Source organism: Pleurodeles waltl, chromosome 3_1 (assembly GCF_031143425.1).
Source record: "Pleurodeles waltl isolate 20211129_DDA chromosome 3_1, aPleWal1.hap1.20221129, whole genome shotgun sequence".
NCBI lineage: Eukaryota > Metazoa > Chordata > Amphibia > Caudata > Salamandridae > Pleurodeles > Pleurodeles waltl.
This window is the reverse complement of record NC_090440.1, coordinates 877,174,095-877,193,070: the sequence shown is the minus strand read 5'-3', so window position 1 is coordinate 877,193,070 and position 18,976 is coordinate 877,174,095.

The following is an 18,976-nucleotide window of genomic DNA, read 5'->3' as shown; positions in this document are numbered from 1 at the left end:
TCGTGGTGAACGACATGGAGGGCTTCCTTTCGGTTTTCCTTCCAGAGCTCATGGGACTGGCCTTCATGCCTCAGTTGGAATTTAAGAGAGTGCACCGGTTTTATGATAAGGGAGCTACACGTCAGAATTTGCTACAACCAATTATTGCTTATTTCCGATGTCATCAGCAAGTCCAGCAAGCTATTGTGGTAGCGAAGAGACATAATGGACCTTTTCTTCATTGTGGTGCCAACGTTTATGTCGCTGTTGATTTCTCATATGATCCTGTGCTTCGTCGGAAGAAGATTTTAGCATTTCAGCTGATTTTGCGGAAACTTAGGCCCGTATTTATACTTTTTTAGCGCCGCATTTGCGTCATTGTTTGACGCAAAATCGGCGCAAACTTACAAAATACTATTGAGGCATATTTATACTCTGTTTGCGCAGAATGTGCATCAAAAATTTTGATGCACATTCTGCGCAAACTGTGCACCATATTTAAACTTTGACGCCCGAGCCCGCGGACGTCAAAATTCCTCTGTGTGCGTTATTTTTTGGTTGCTGGAAACTGCCTTGCGTTAATGACATGCAAGGTAGGCGTTCCTGCCCAAAAAATGACTTTAAGGCCTGTGCGCCTTATTTATACTCCTGCGGCATTTTGACACACAGGAGGGGGCGGGCATTACAAAACGGCGCACAGCCTGATGTGCGCCGTTTTTTAATGCCTGAGTGAGGGCAGGCGTTAAGGGACCTGTGGGCTCACTTCCATGGTCTCTGACCATGGAAGGATTCCAGACGTGCCTTTCCCTGCCCCCAAGGATAACCCCTGCCACCCTCGCCCACCCCTGGAGGACACCCTTGGATGGGGGGACCCATCCCAGGTAAGTACAGGTAAGTTCAGGTAAGTATTTTTATTTTAGTTTTTTAAATTGGCATAGGGGGGCCTTATTTGGGTCCCCCTACATGCCAATGTGCCCAATGACCATGCCCAGGGGACAGATGTCCCCTGGGCATGGCTACTGGGCAAGGGGACATGACTCCTGTCTTTGCTAAGACAGGAGTCATTTCAATGGGGGTTGTGCGTCAAAAAATGGCGCAAGTCCGGTTTGAGGCATGATTTTTGCCTCAAACCTGACTTGCACCATTTTTTGACGCACAACCCCCATTTTCCTACACCGGCGCTGCCTGGTTTAAGTAATTTTTTTTACCTGACCAGTCCGCAGCGCTAGCTAACGTCATTCCTTAAATAAGGCACCTGCATTGTGCGTAGGAATGGCGTTAGCCGGCGGTAACATTTTTGACTGCGACAAAAAGTATAAATATGGGCCTATTGTATTTTGTAAGTTTGCGCTGCTTTTGCGTTAAAAAGCGGTGCAAATACGGTGCTAAAAAAGTATAAATATGGGCCTTAGTATCCAATGTGGCCTCCTGGAACCAGGCACTATGCTCCTCACTGTTGATGGTCAGCATAAGGAATTCGAGGAGCCAGACAATCTTGACCAATTTTTGTCATCCCTGCCTGGAGCAGACATGGATGTGTCACGACCTGACTCTGACAGTGTATCACAGTCAATTTGGGCTTTGGAAACTACCCAGCGAGACAGCCCAAGTGATGATACCTCAGAAAGCCAGAGCTGGATTCTGTGCTCAAACGGTGGGAGGAAAAGACGGCTAGAGAAGGAACTGATTCTGCTGCGAGAGGCTCTGATAAGTCTTGCTCGCCCATCAAACTTTGACTGCTCCCGGCCATTCGATTCACTTAGATTCACTTAGTGGACTTGTGGCTACTGTTTTGAGGGTCCTGATGTGTTGTCTGTTAGATGCTCTGTGTGCAGTGGATAGGTGGGTTCCTTTCTGGTGTTTGTGGGGTATAAAGGGGGAACCACTTGTGTCAGTGTTTGACCTTTTTCAGGGTTGCAAGTTTTGGAGGTGTGCGTCCTTGCCTCATTTGCTTTACTCCATTGTTGATGGTGACTGCTGTGCATGTCTTTGAACTGTGCAGACGTGGGGGGTGGCCTGGGTGGCGCCTTGGGGGTCCAGAGGGGTCCTTGCATGTAATAGATATGTGTTCCTAGCAGGAGATGCTGGGGTGGCAGAGGGTTGGGTGGTACACTAGCCTGCTTAAAGTAGCTTATATTCTCTTGTTAACTGGAGCCATGTGCTACCTCTTTTCATACTACTGAATTGTTTCCTTATGAAACACTAACTTTTATCTGCTGCTTAGCACCTTCGTGGTTTTGGCATACCTACTGTTTTAGTTCCATTTACAAATAATGTTATAAGCCCCCACCTGTCAATGCTGTGCCTTCTCTAAATTTAACACTAGCCCATCGTCGTCACATTGAGAACAGCTTAGATCTGGCTTTGAGTCATGTCATTGCCACCACAGCCCAAAAGACTGCGTATACCTTCCCTTAATGTGGCCTTACACACTACATTAGGAGGAAGCAGGTACTGTCTTACATTGCCTCAAAATTGCCCGATATTGCCTTATTGCAGAAAACACATCTTTCAGCCCTGGAATCTAGTACATTAAGGAGAGATTGGGTGAGTTGTGTTGTTAGTAGTAGTATACTTCCCACCAGTTCTGCTGCCGCTACCCCTCTTGATTCTCTGCCTTCTCTGAAATGGTGTGTGGTTGTAGTCCTGTTCCATAAATCTATACCTGTCAACGTCCTGAGGACATAGACAGACCATTTGGATTGTTACGTCTTTGTAAAATTTAAAACTATGGATCAGATTTTGATTTTGGGTTGGTGTATGCCCCCAGACATGATCAGGCATCTTTTTTTTCATCGTTATCCAGAATGCTGACGGAGTTTGGTTCCACCAAGACAATAATAAAGGGGGCTGAAATGTATTGCTTGATCCCCATTTAGATCGTTCTGGCCCGTTGGATAGAGCTAATCCCAAGGATAGACTGATTCTACGTGATGTGCTCCACGATCATGGCCTGAGAGATCTGTGGTACCTGACACACCCTAGATATAGGGAGTATACTTTTATTTCCTGTGTTCCTGGGGCTTGTTCCTTCTTACTAATGTCCCATGCCTCATTGGTCTTCCTGTGTGTCTGTACTATCAAACCTGAAGGAATCTCTGACCTGGAGCTGGAAGTGGCACGTCTCCCCTGCCTACGAACACTGGCAGCTGAATCTCTCACATTTCCGTACTACGGAGAGTAAACAGAAACCTATGGGCCATCTTTGTCAATACCTATTAGACAATAAATCCTCAATACGTTCCGCACAAGTGTTGTGGGCAGAAGGAAGGCCACCTTGAGAGGTCTGGTCTTGCGTCATTTGGCGATCCACAAGTGAAAGGCTCGAGATGTGCAAACTCAATTGGAGAGGGTGGTACATCATCTCACCTAGTCTTATGTACGGCATCCCACACCGCAATGTTTTACGCCGGTTGGAGCCAGCAAAATGCTGTCATGCCTGATATCTTTTCACAGAAGTGAAATGAACACAATGTAATTCCCTACTTCCATGCGAATCGGACTCCAGAGAAGTCACGCCTGACCCACCGGGACAAAGGGATGGATCTTGACCAAGGCCATGTCCAAATTTCCACCTTGCAATGTAGGTGGCCTTTTTCAGTTACTAAAAACATAAAGAACAAACTTTATACTTAGAACATATACATTGTGATTCCTTTAAATTTTTTGTAACCTGCTTTAGATTACCTAATGTCCCTTCTCCTTTTTTGGTGCTGGTTCCTGTAGTCTGGACTTCGCTATGCCTTATGTCTAGAAGACAGAACTCAAGACCATTAAGTCAATAGGTAAATTTCACATTATGTATAAGAGTATAACGTTAATCTCTAGCACCTAACTAAATGTGTAAGCTCTATGAATCTAGTTAGACAAATAACATCAGTCCTTTTGATAGTGAATGAAAGTTCTATAAGGTTCAAACGCTTAAGTCAGCTTTTGTCACCTTAATGTAAGTCTCTGTTCGCTTATCAAGCTTGTACTGAAAATGAATATATGTATTTCTTTTTCTGTGAGGGCATATATTCTACTGCATGGTATGCGGGCCTCAGGGATCAGATCAATTTGGCAGTCGTATCGGTGGTGTGGTGGAAGAGCAGTAGCCCTTTGTTTATCAAAAACATCTTTTAGATCGTGATAGCATAAAAGAATCTGAGGACTATCTAAATCAATGGCTAATGCTACAATCTTGTCTGGATTGTACCAAGCAGATATTTGGAAACAATGTTCTCTGCAATGGGAAGAACAAAAGGTAATCTCATGCCTTTTCCAATCTATGGTTGGATTATGGGTGTCTAACCATGGGATACCTAGAACAGCTTGAACTTAACCCCATTGGTGAGTGTGTTGGTCAATGGCTGACACATGCACACCCTCCTTGGTGCGTGCCACAACCATTGGCCGATGCTAGGGAGTTTTAAAAAAAAATGTAAAACCCCTCAGGAGATTCTCCCCTTTCAAACAAGGCCTTCCTGAAAGTGTTTCCTGGCCGTGGATCGCAGCCGCGCTGCAATCCACGGCCACGAAACACCATTAGACACCAGGGATTTACTCTGGAGGGTTTGCCCTTGTAGGAATGGGCTGAACTCCCCCATGAGTTTTTTTTTTTAAAGTAGATTTACCTCTGGGGGAGGGGGGTGCGATCACCCCTGCCAGGGGTTACAAATATTTTTTAAAATGATTAAAAAATGAAACGGGCTGACCCTCGTCCCTCTCCACCCCTGCACCCCAGGGGCATTTTTATGTTAAAACATGTTGGTTTACTCCTGGGGGGGTTAGACATATTTTTTTTAAAAAATAAAAATTAACAGGGGGTCACTCCTGAGCAGTGCTGATCCCCTGTGGGGGCAATTTTTTTCCCATAGATGTGTGGTTTCCCTGAGGGCCGCAATCGCCCCCCAGGGAAACCACACAGCTATGAAAAAATATCTATATATGTATATATATATATATGATAGGTACAAAACCTAGTATCACTTACAGGAAAACCCCATCTTTTAAAGATAAACTGGTGAAAAGTCATTTTATTGGTGAAAAGAATAAAGCTTGGTTTGATAACAACAGTGATGGTTTTGTGAAATGTCTAAAATGCAAAGCATGCCGCATAGGAGAAAATAAGAAGGAAGTGAAGGGCAACCTAGGACGAACATATAAAATTCATCAAAAAATTACATGTGTGACGACCCATGTGGTCTATGTATTAAAATGTGAATGTGTGTTGAAATATGTAGGCAGCACAGTATATAACTAAATAAAAAAACAAATGTTGGAACACATAAGGGTTGTGTTGTCTGTAACAAGGATCAAAGTTATGCAATGGAAAAACACTACTCACAATACCACAACAATGATTGGAGAACATTGCGCTACTTTGGGGTAGCCCATGTGCCAACGAATGAAGGGATGAAGATAGAGTTTTAAAACTGCGCCAACTACAGTCCAAGTTCATAGTGAAGCTAAGGACCAAGGTTCCATTTGATCTCAACACCGATGAAGAGTTACACATTCATCTTTAAGACATTCCTTGGGCATAGTGAACAACTGTATAGTTGAAGAATTAAATCACTGACCTAAGAATTGAGAACTCTCTAAATGTCTTGTATGAATTTGATTCTGATTTTAAATTCACAATGGGTTATAGAAATATGGGCATGTCCCTTCACTATGGGTGCAAGAAAGTCCCTGAGGCAATATTCATAAGATTGGATATTGGAAGCATGTGAGAAGGACTGTTGCAGCACTAAGCTACAATTGTTCACACAACTTTGGGTAATAACAAAATAGTTATAAATGATATTGTGCACCTGTATGAAATAGAAGGACCTGTTTAAAAAAAAAAATGGCATGTGAGTTAGAAAAATGAATATATCAGTTGATGTAGCACAAGGCCATTATTACAATTTAAAAGGGACAATCTCGATATTACAGAGGTAAATTCATATTGTCAATGTCTCTTAGAATGTCCATAGCGTTTTAGGTCCTATGTCGAAAATAATTCCCTAACATACATGGTCTACAAATACTAGCATGCCTCAGGACTGTATGCATTATATAGTGGAAACTGGCCAGGGACAGTTTTATCTGTGATCAAGACCTTAGTGGTCGAAACGAGTCAGTAGTGGGGGCACGAGCACTTTGGGAAATAAAATATAGCTAAAATAAGTGGATCCTGGAGTGCAACCCTTTTTTTTCTTTGGATTTAACAATACTGGAGGTCTGGCCACAACTCCATGTTGGCACCGGCAGTTAGAGTGTGCTGGCTGTATGGTGGCTTTTTGTTGTGAAATATATATATATATGTATATGTATATATATATATATATAGAGAGAGAGAGAGAGAGAGAGAGAGACAGAGAGGGAGAAGGGAAACCACACACACGTATAAAAGTGATTTATAAGGGGAGAGAGAGACACACTCTCTCCCTATGTATATGTTTTTATATATATATATATATATATATATATATATATATATATGTTGCAGTTTTGATGCCATAAAGTAGCGCAGAAAGTTTACATGCCTGCTGCAAAGAACAGATCTGTCTTTTATGTGATTAACTGAGTGGATTAGTAATGCCAGCCATTACCTGCGCTTTAACACTAATGAAATGTATCTGCAAGGGGGGCTATGGAGAGATGAAGGACACTTTTGCTGGGTGGTAGTGAGGGAATCCAAGGTGGAGGTCATGGGAGTGGGAACACCAAAAATGATTGTAGGACTGGGCGCCACCAGTGCTAAAGGCTGTGATGATGAGTCAGTGGCATGGTGAAGTAATAGTGTGTCTTTTTTTGTTTTTTTTCAGTGTCTTCAGAGAACCTGCTGATTGAGGGAAGAAGCGAAGGTAAGGTGACTGACATTCACTGTTGCACACATTACACACCCACCAGCAGTTTTGTGGCTGTCTCTGTGGGCTACTGTTTTAGAGGGACAGTTCATCCAGTAGCAGAGATGGCGTCTCGTTGGATGACTGCTGTTCAAGCCCTAACTTGTGTTATGGAGGACAGCTTTGAGGCAGGATCAGAGACAGCAGATACTGAGACAGCATCTGAGGGAGAGGACATTGGAGCAGACTCTGGGAGTGATTTTTCATTTGGAGGAATCACATCTGACAACTCCTCTTCTAGTGATTCTGAGGGAGACAATGAGGACAGTTGTGCTGTCCCTTTGCAAGCACAGTCTACAGGACAACAGCGGGTTAGCCCAACCTGGAGAGCAGATGCGTGTGACAGCAAGCCCAGACAGAGTGCTCTCTTGGCAGCCTCCCAATTCAGTTCAGCCCCAAATTCCACCTTTTATTGGTAAAGCTGGATGTAAAGTCGATACGGCCAACTTTTTGCTACGCGACTACTTCCATCTCTTTAAGGGTGTTGACTTCCTTCAGCAAATTGTGCAGCAAACAAATTTGTGTGCAGAACAATTTCCGAGGGAGCATGGAGGCACTCTAGGGCCCCGTTCTAGGACACGCCAGTTGACTCCAATGCACTGGTGGATTTGAAGATTTTTTGGGCCTTATGCTTAAAATGGGGTTAGTGCAGAAACCCACCTTGTAGTCCTACTGGACAACTCTCATGTTTTAGGTAACCCCATCTGCGCACAGGGCCACGACAAGTAAGGGCCCAAATCGTATTGTGGAGACATCAAAATTATCCCTCACAAAACAACCTGGTTTTGTAATGCAGGAACCTGCGTTTTTGGTCCTGGGCTCAGCGGCCATTTAGGGAAACGTACCAAACCCAGACATTTCTGAAAACTAGATACTTGGGGAGTCTACGGAGGTGTGGCTTGTGTGGATTTCCCAAAGTTTTCTTTCCCAGAATACCCTGCAAAGGTAAAACGTTGGATAAAAACTCTATTTTTCCGCACTTTTCTGTCATGCAAACTACAAGAATATGCAGGGATGCACAAAATTCCTACCACCCAGCTATTCCCCGTGTGTCCTGATAAAAACACCACCCCATTTGTGTGCCAGTGCCTAGTGCCTGCGTCAGGAATGGATCACACCAGGGCCAACAGTAGCCCTCATGTAAGGACTACCATTGTCCGTTGTGTGATCCATTCCTGTTACGGGCACTAGCCCAGGCACACCAGTGGGATAGCGTTTTTATAGAGACAAGTTGGGGACGCTGGGTGGTAAGCAGTTTGTGGATCCCTGCATATTCCTGTAGTTTACGTCATAGGAATGCAAGGAAAATTTGTGCTTTTATTCTACGTTTTACCTCTGCAGTAAATGTGAATGTTGACGGTAAAAAACCTTTTCTATGCAGCCTTAAATGTAGGATAATTGTATAGCAGTAGGTCATCTCTCTCTACTATAGTAATTTAGCATGTTTCAGTTGTACCCCCCCCAAATAGGACAGGAAGAAGACCATCTTAGATTGATCATTAGGAAAACAAGCTGGTTTGCACATAAAATGTAGCTGACACTGATTTATGAAAGTGGAGAATTTTGAGGGATCCCCAGAAAAATGCTCAGGAGGAGCCAAAGGAACAGCTGGTGGAGTTGTAATGTGAATTATAGGTGCACCTGTGCCCTGACTAGATCCGCCCCCCCCATACTGTGCAAAAGTCCCTTCTGAAGATCTACGCTCATGATCCACACCTGAAGCAGTAGGTGTAGCATTGGCCCGCCATTGTAAGGCATCAACCCTCTGTGCTAGTGTCTGAGTTTCTTTTTGCAAATTCCCGATCATATGGGCTAGATCAGCCAGCATGACCATACGTGTCTCCCTTTCACTCAGGCGAAAATTCAACGTGGGCTCATCGTTTTGTCAGGCCTGATACATTTTCGCAGGAGTGAAATGGACACAACATAATTCCCTACTTCTCTGTGAACCAAACTGACTCCAGAGAAGGCACGCCTGACCCACCGGGACAAAGGGACATATCTTGACCAAGGCCAGCGCCAAATTCCTACCTTGTGATATAGGTTGTCTTTTTCAGTTTCTAAAAACATAAAGAACAAACCTTCTAACTTACAACATATACATTGTGATTCCTTTTCAATTTATGTAACCCACTTTAGATTACCTAATGTCCCTTCACCCTTTTAGGTGCTGGTTCCTGTAGGCTGGACTGCGCTATGCTAAGAAGAAAGGACTCAAGACCATTAACGCAGTAGGTAAATTTCACATATTATATATAAGAATATAATGCTAATCTCTAATACCTACCTTAATGTATTGGCTCTATAAATCTAGTTAGACAAATAACATCAGTCCTTTTGATAGTGAATCATAGTTCATATAAGGTTCATACGCTTAAGTCAGCTTTCATCTCCTTAATATAAGTATGTTCACTTAACAAACTTGTACTGAAAATGAATATATGTATTTCTTTTCCTCTTGTAGAGAATAACTGAAATGGTTAACTTCAGCAGTCCTTTCAACAAGACTCCATTAGATGAGTATTTTCATCCTTTGAATTTTATGCAGCTCTTAAATGTTACCATATTGTGTAGATTGCCACTTAAACAATGTCTTTGTCTTTTGTAGGAATTCTGTGGTACGGAGATGCAGAAGCAAGAGAATCAACGCTTCCAATGCCAAAGAGGGACCCACCGCATACAGGGCGAGGACGCCGAGCACTTCGAAAGTGGTACACGGAAGCCAGAAGACAATGCCAACACGAGCGTTCAACAAACAAGTGAGTATGGGAGGGGGTAGGACCTGCAGTGCGAAGGCTTAATGGCTACACGCTCCAACCTTAAAGGGACCGCTCACCAGGAAGTGTGCATCATGCCTGACAAATACAATCTCAATGTGCATTTAACAATGCAAGTGGAATATGCCCTGCTTCACCTGAAGTGGAGTTACTATGAACAAGGTGAAAAGGTAGGCAGGATTCCTGCATCTGGAGGTCAGTTCTGTCATTTCAACGATCACTAGTGAGACTCAAAGATTGCTCACACATCCGGTGCCGATTATGGAGACATTTTCCTGTTTCTGCTCTGCGCTTTATAGCATGGAGGTCCCGTTGATACCGCCTCTGAGTTGGATTTCCTGTGGGATCTTCACCTCCCCTCCTTGTCTGAGGATGGTTAGGCATCTCCTCAACAGGGAGATTGAGGAGGAGGAGACTTCGGAGTCTATCAAAAGCATACCCAACAACAAAGGCCTGGGAAGCAATGGTTTCTCAACTAACATTCATAAGATTCACAGAGAGTTGATAGTCCCGTTTCTTTATAGACTTTTTAAGGAGCTAGAGGGTGATACTGTCATATGGTTGGAGTTCAATATAGCACTTTAGCACTTATCAGCCTTATCTTGAAATACACTAAGGAGTCTACTAACTGTGCAAGCTACCAACCTATATCGCTCATTCACACCAACATGAAGATTCTAGCAAAGGTCCTGGCAAACTATCTTCAGAAAGTCACTCACAGCTAGTGGCACAGCAAGTATGAATTGATTGGGATGATAAGCTGCTGCTTTCTTTGGATGCTGAAAAGGCTTTTGACTGGGTTGAGTGGGGGTATCTTTTCTGCACCTTGAGTAGCGCAGGGATAGGTCCTTACTTTCTGTCCAAGATCCGGTGCCTTTACACATCTTCCGCAGCACAGATTGACAGTGGAGGACATTTATCAGAGCCTTTCCATATCTTGCAAGGTACGCAGCAGGGTTGCCCGCTGTCACCCATGTTGTTCCTTTTAGCTTTTGAGCCTTTAGGGGTGGCTATCTGCCAGTCCCCTCTAATGCGGGGCGACTGCCCCATCTTGCTATACACTGATCCTATCTTATTGACGTTGAGTGAGCCAGACACCTCTGTTCTAATTGAGGCTTTTTTGGTCTTCTCCAGGTATACGTTTAGTTGGTCTAAGTGTGAGGAGTTATGCTCACACATAGGGATCAGCAGACTCCACAGGTTGCTTTTGGCTTCACTTGGAAGGCCTCGGATTTGAAGTATTTGGGATTGCTGATAAACAAAGGTTGGCCGTCCAGGTCTCTTTTTAGGGTAGAATACAGATGATTAATATGGTTACAGCTTCCAGATTTAAGTATGTCTTTGGGATGCTGCTCTTGATTATACCTATGTGTAGCCTTTACACTTTTATTCAGAGAATGAAGAGGTTTGCCAGGGGCAGAAAACCATGCCTTAAATTTTCATGTTTCCATGTGGACACCAGATCAGCAGGTCTCCAGCTTCCTGACATGCAGCTTTACTATCTGGTCAACACTTACCACAACTGGCCCATCTGTTAGTACCTGCCGCTGATCAGTCTCTTTGGATGTCGTGGGAGCAGGACATTGGGCAGGTCCCTGTGGGTTTAGGTATTTTATACAATATTTGCACTTTGGCAACCCCGCTTTGTCCTCCCACCTTAAGGGCTATGTGGGCCGCTTGAAAAGATGCACAGCGGCATTGGGTGTTGATGGAATTCTTCATAAAGACGCACCGATCAACCATAAGCAAGGGCGATCCATAAAGGACAAGTTGGTGCACACATGCCCTAAGCCTCAAAAGATCAGAAATAACATACCGTTATCACTCTGGAATCTACCACCAGTAGTGAGACATGCCCCATATGGACACTATAATGTCTGTAGGTTCACAAGAAGAATGAAGCAACTCAATCTCAGCCTCTCCACCCCTTGGCTCCCTAGGGGTTTCACAAATTGTGAATCAACTAATGTGATATACATGTTCACATGTCTGTGTGGAGAGAAAGATGTGGGTATGACCGCACAAAAGGCAAGAGTTCGTACTAAAGAGCACAGGAGTACTATTGGATGCCGAAAAAGTACAACTAAGCTTTTGAGACATTTTCTTGATAATAACAATACTGCGAACAATTTGGAGTGGCTCATCATAGAACAGAACAAACAAATAGCTTTGCATGGCATAAAACAAACTATAGACTATTCTATGTGGAACAAAGATGGATCCACCAACTAGATAAATCCATTTGTGACTTGAAGGATGAGGTGCAATTGACCCAACTCTGATGCCCCCCCTGGCTGCAGACACAGGTGCACCCCTTGGAGTGTCTCAGGCCTGCCATTGTAGGGCCTGTGTGTGCAATGTTACTGCCACTTAAATTTGGCATTTAAAACTACTTGCCAAGCCTTAAACTCCCCTTTTATTACATATAAGTCACCCCTAAGGTAGGCCCTAGGTAGCCCACAGGGCAGGGTGCTGTGTAAGTAAAACGCAGGATATGTACTTGTAACTTTTACATGCCTGGTAGTGGAAACCCCCCAAAGTTGTTTTCCACTAATGTGAGGCCTGGTCATCTCATAGGCCAGCATTGGGAATTCCTTGATATACTTTTAGGCTGTAATTTCTGATCAGAAAGGAGAAGCTGCATCATGTTTCATATATTTGGAATGGCACCAATAAATCCTCTTTACTGGTAAAGTCGGATTAAACATTACTAGTTTAGGAATGCCACTTTTAGAAAGTAGGCATTTTTCTGCTCTTACAACCATGTCTGCCTTAAAGCCTGTCTCCACTACACGTCTGGACTGGGCTGGGTGACAGCTACATTTCTGCATTCCATTCAGGCAGCCACAAACACAGAACACACTCTTCTGTATCTGCATTCTCTGCATACTGATGGGTCTTCCTGGACAGGAAGGATTGGAGGGGTTGACACCTAGGGCCAGATGTAGGTAGAAAGCAAATTGCAAGTTGCAAATTGCGAGTCCTTCCGACTCGCAACTTGCAACTCGCAATTTGCTATGCAGAAAGGTGTCTCAGACACCTTCTGCGACTCGTTATGGGGTCGCAAAGACCCACCTCATTAATATTCATGAGGTGGGTCGCAGTTTGACACCCCATAGCGAGTCTAGGCACTCACGGGGATGGTGGCCTGCCGTGACTGCTTTTTAAATAAAGCAGTTTTTTTTTTCTATCTGCAGCCCGTTTTCCTTAAAGGAAAACGAGCTGCAAATAGAAAAAAATTACCAAAACCTTTTGTTTCGGTTTTTTTCAGAGTAGGCAGTGGTCCATAGGACCACTGCCTGCTCTGAAAAAACAATTTTGTGATCATTCACAAAGGGGAAGGGGACCCCTTCCCATTTGCGAATAAGTTACCATCCACTTCAAGTGGATGGTAACTGCGAGTTGATTTGCGACCGCAAAATTAACTTACATCGCGGTGCGAGTCGCAAATAGGAAGGGAACACCCCTTCCTATTTGCGAGTCGGAAACATATTTTGCGAGTCGGTTCCGACTCGCAAAATGTGTTTCTGCATCGCGTGCGGGAATTAGCGCCTCGCAAACGGTGTTTTTCGCCGTTTGCGAGGCGCTAATGCCTTGCTACATCTGGCCCTTATACTTTAAAGTGAAGTGGCTTGACCCCACTCAAAAAGACTGATTACCCCCCACAGATAACCTGGAAGACAGGACTGGGCTGAAAGGGAACTGACGCACTTCAAAGCCACTCTTTGAAGTCTCCCTAACTTCAAAAGCACTTTTGGATATAAGTCCTGGGTCTCTGACCACCTAAAATCAGACACTTCTGGATCTGGAACAGACACTCTATCAGAAGAACTGCTGTGCTGCTCAAAAGACTCAAATGGGCTGCTTTTCTGGAAGGACTGCTTTTCTGCTTGTTGCCCTGCTGCCTTGCTGGAAAGACTATGCTCCCCCCCAGAGTGATCTTTAAGGGCTTGCTGGCTTGTCCCCTGTTCTCCTATAATCTCAAGGACATCAAAGACAGCCTACAACTCTCCTGATGCTGCTGGACTCTGCTTTCTGTGAGTCTCACACTTGTCTGAGGTGCCCCCTCCAAGCTCTGGGCCTCAGAAGTGGGGTCTGCAGCTGATTTCTGTAAAAAATGATGTATTGCTTGAAGTGCAGGAGAAAAATTGGCACACCACTCTCTGACGGTGATGCAGCAGTTGCCCAGTGACAGTACATCGCATTCACTTCACTGAAGCCTGGCGACGATGCAGTGACCCAACTGTATAGAAAAAAACAACACATTGTGCCCTCATCATTGATGCTTTGCTCCATCCAAGGTACTTTTTCAGTGGACCTTGCATGGGTTCGGTAGCCGGCCTACCTTCCATCACTGTTGGCCTGAACTTTGGATTTGCAACCTGAATTAGCCATTTTGACGCTAGTGAGCACTATTTTGGATTTAGGGCTTCATTTAGATGTTGGCAGATTAGTTACTCCGTCACAACTGAGACGGATATCCTGTCCACCGAAATCTATATGCCATTATTTCCTATTGAATTTAGATTTCGTCAGACGGGATATCCGTCACTGTTGTGACAGAGTAACCTGTCCACCAACATCTATATCTGACCCTTAATCTTTACAAATTCATATTTCGACTTCTACTGGTTGGATTTTTGTCATTTTGGGCTTGTTTTACTCAGATAAATATTCTCTATGTTACTAACCTGGTATGTTTTTTGTGGTGTCTTCACTGTGTTACTGGGTGAGTCATTGCACAAATACTTTACACATTGCCTTCTACGTTAAGCCTACCTGCTCTGTGCCAAGCTACCAGAGGGTGAGCATAGGGTAATTTAGATTGTGTTGTGACTTACCCTGACTAGGATTGTGATCCCTACTGGGACAGGGTGTACACCTCTGCCAAATGGAGACCCACGTTAAAAGGAATAGTCCACACTTAGAGATCTAGTATATAGAAATAAGCAATATAGTATTCAGAGCACTTCCACATAAATGATATGTTGTGTTTTTTTTTTTTAGAGAAATCTGACTGAAGATTCAGTCTAAACCCTTTTTTTTGTAAGTAGAGGCTATGTATATGGACCTCAAGTACCATGGTCCTTACCATTTTGTTTCAAAAGAAGCAACACAGATAAGATGTCCTTATCAACTTTAACCTGATAGTAATTGTGAAGTGGATCGAAGTGCAGTGTGATCTTACGAGACCCCTTTTAGCCATAGATCTATATGTCTGCTTTTGTTGGAATAAAATAGAATCGAACCACTGGTCCTGTCTGCACCATTCATTGTAGCCGCAGAGCGGCTGAAGTTACAGGTTCAGATACACCAGGTCACCTATTTAAGCTGGGACAAGGCCTATGAACAGGGACTACAGGTCCCAGCGGCCTTAATGTGTAAGTTGGCAGCCAGAGCAGGCTGCACAGCTGAGCCACATCTCTGCCCAATTGCCCTGCTGGCCCCTCAGGCGAACACACGTGATGGATGAATTTATTTTTTAAACAAAGCCCACACAGAACAATTGCAGTGGAAGGGGGTCCCTTATAGATGCAGAGGCAACACCTAACCTCTTGACGAAATTTGTGAGTGAGTATGATTTGATTGCCACAGCAAATGTATGGGTGCAGACAAACGGGTAATTCACAAACTATACTACATGAATGCTTTACATCGAAAGCACACAACTAAACAAGCATTTTCAATGCAATAGGTCTTGCATTAGCAAGAGTTAGATCTGTTGGCATTGTAAATGATAATGACAAACTCACATTTTGGATCTTAAAAATATTTAGTCATGCATCACATTAAACCTTTATCAGAAATAAACTGTGTTTGTGCATTCCTTCATACACTTGGCATGAGATAATAATGGTCTGAACAGCCCCTACAGAGCACCACAGTAAATATAGCATTTGGAAGAAACATGGTCATGTAACCAGATATTCAGTCCATAGAGGGCATAATCACATAAAAAAAGAATGATAAAGAACATTGCAGTGTTACCATAGAATCAGCCCATTGAGGGCATAGTGTATTACACATTTTCAGGCCTAGCAGGCATTTTAAATATCATTTAACTGGGGAGTCAGTGGCACAATGGTGCAGTGCTGAAGGTTGTTACTAGATGTTCCGGTAGAGTCAATAGCAGAAGGTGTGTACCACTGGTCGTAGCTAAGTGTCCCTTTAGATTCAACAGCAGAATGTGCAGTACCACTGGTCTTGGCTAGATTTCCCGGTAGAGTCAACAGCAGAAGGTGCAGTACAACTGGCCATGGCTAGATGTCCCTGTGGAGCCAAAAGCACTCAGAGTACAGTGTCACAGAAGCTGCCAGAACTTCTTCTGACGTCAGAAGCTCAGAATGTCCCCCAAACTCAGAAATGTCTGGAAAAGTACCAGGTCCTCAGTAAAATGGCTAAAATATTTTGTCATACCGCATATTAAACCTTTATCAGAAATAAACTGTGTTTGTGCATTCCTTCATACACTTGGCATTGGACTGTAATAGCCCGAACAGCCCCTACAGAGCACCACATTAAAAATAGCATTCGGAAGAAACATGGTCATATAACCATATAGTCAGCTCCAAGAGGGCATAATCACATGAAAAAAGAATGCCAAAGAACATTGCAGTGTAACCATATAATCAGCCCTTTGAGGACATAGGCCCACAATTGTATTTTGTAAGTTTGCGCCGCTTTTGCATCAAAAAGCGGCGCCAGTGCGGCGCTAAAAAAGTATAAATGAGGGCCATAGTGTGTTACACATTTTCAGGCCTAGCAGGCCTGTTAAATATTTAACTGTGGAATCAGCAGCACAAGGGTGCAGTGCCGCAGGCCGTTACTAGATGTCCCTCTAGAGCAGTGGTCTCCAAACTTTATAATGCCATCCCCCCCAGGCGGAAAATAAAAATCCTTGGCCCCCCCTTTTCACAATTATTTTATAAAGATGGTAATGTTTGAATATGTCTAGGCCTATTTAAACATTGCAGTTAAGTATTGTTACCTTTTTTTAAAATACAGTATCCCGCTTCTGCTTGAAACAAAGGCCTGTTATCTGTATAATGCTTCTTTTGGCCAGAGTCTGATCCCCCCCTCCCCCCCCCCCAAAAGGATCACTTGGGCCCGCCACCCAGTTTGAAGACCTCTGCTGTAGAGTCAATAGCAGAAGGTGCAGTACCTCTGGTTGTGGCTAGGTGTCCCTTAAGATTCAAAAGCAGAAGGTGCAGTACAACTGGTCATGGCTAGATGTCCCTGTGGAGACAAAAGCACTCAGTGTACAGTGTCACAGAACGCTGCCAGAACTTCTTCTGACGTCAGAAACTCAGAATGTCCCGCAAACCTGGAAATGGCTGAAGAAGTACCAGGTCCTCAGTGAAATGGCTGAAATATTTAGCCATGCCCCACATTAAACCTTTATCAGAAATAAACTGTATTTGTGCATTAGCAGAAGGTGCAATACCACTGGTCATGGCTAGATGTCCCTGTAGAGTCAACAGCAGAAGTGCAGTACCACTGATCATGGCTAGATGTCCCTGTGGAACCTACTGAGTCAATAGTAACTAGGGGCAATTATCATCATTCAGCCCTTGGAGAGCATAGTGCATTACACATTTGCAGGCTGAGCACGGCTGTCAGAATATTATTACAAACAAGGCCCTTATAACAAAAACTCCTCTCAGCTGTAAAAATAAAAGTTCCAGCTATAAGAAAATTAAAATATACATCGAATGTTGGAATAGGTTATGATTTTTGCCCCTGCCCAATCCCGCCCCCCAACCACCAAACCCCCAACCCCCAACCCCCAACCTAGTGAGACCCAAAAGATGGACTGGACAGAAAAAGCACATTCTTCTGAATGTTTTGGTGGTGGTCTCATTGCCCTAGGTCCACCACAGGCTGAGTTACGGCCAAACGTGTTGTAAAAGGAATGCCTGCAAAGCATTATGGAGTGAGTTTCCTGGAGTGTAGTGAATATTGTAGTATGTTGAGGATTCAGTACCTGGGTCAATTTCATACTATATAAAGCCACAAAAAATGTACACAACACACAAGACACAACTACATGTATTTGCTGATTATGTAAAGACCGAGTAAAGAGCAGATATGGAAAACAAACCATGCACACATGAACACAAGTGCTTACAAACAAGACCCTAAATACACAAACTCCTCTCAGCTGTAAAAACAAAAGTTCCAGCTATAACAGAGTTTAAATATGCAAAGGATAGTGGAAGAGGCTATGATTTTTGCCCCCCCCCAACCCAGTGTGATCCACAAGATGGCTTGGACAGAAAGAGCACATCTTTTTGAATGTTTTGGTGGTGGTCCCATTGCCATAGGACTCCCACAGGCTGAGTTTTGGCCAAAAATGTGTTGCAAAAGGAATGCCTGCTAAGCATTAAGGGGTGAGTGTCCCCAAGTGCAGTGAATATTGTAGTATTGGCTCTCCCCCAGCCACTGTTGAGTATTCAATACCTGGGTAAATTTCGTGCTATATATAGCCACAAAAAATGTAAAAAACACACACACAAAACACAACTACAAATATTTATTGATTATGTAAAGTAAGGACTAAGGGCCAGATGTAGGAAGGCTTTTGCGCTTCGCTAACGGCGAAAAACACCGTTTGCGAGGCGCAAAAGCCCTTACGCGATGCAGAAACACATTTTGCGAGTCGGTACCAACTTGCAAAATGTGTTTCAGACTCGCAAATAGGAAGGGGTGTTCCCTACCTATTTGCGAGTCACACCGCGATGAAGAGTTGATTTGTGACCGCGAAAGCGGTCGCAAATCAACTTGCAGTTACTATCCACTTGAAGTGGATGGTAACTCAGTCCCATGGGACCCCTTCCCCTTTGTGAATGGTCACAAAAATATTTTTTCAGAGCAGGCAGTGGTCCTATGGACCATTGCCTACTCTGAAAAAAACCGAAACTAAAAGGTTTCAGTATTTTTTCTATTTGCAGCTCGTTTTCCTTTACGGAAAACGGGCTGCAAAGAGAAGAAAAAAAAAATGCTTTATTGAAAAGCAGTCACGGACATGGTGGTCTGCTGTCTCCAGCAGGCCACCATCCCCGTGAGTGCCTAGACTCGCTATGTGGTCGCAAACTGCGACCCACCTCATAAATATTTATGAGGTGGGTCTATGCGACCCCATAGCGAGTCGCAGAAGGTATCTGAGACACCTTTCTGCATCGCGAATTGCGAGTTGCAATTTGCGAGTCGCTCTGACTCGCAAATTGCAAGTCACAATTTGTCACGTACCTACATCTGGCCCTAAGTGAAGAAATAATGAGGAAAACAAACCAGGGGCATGAGTGCTTACAAAGAGGGCCCTTATAACACAAACTTCTCTCC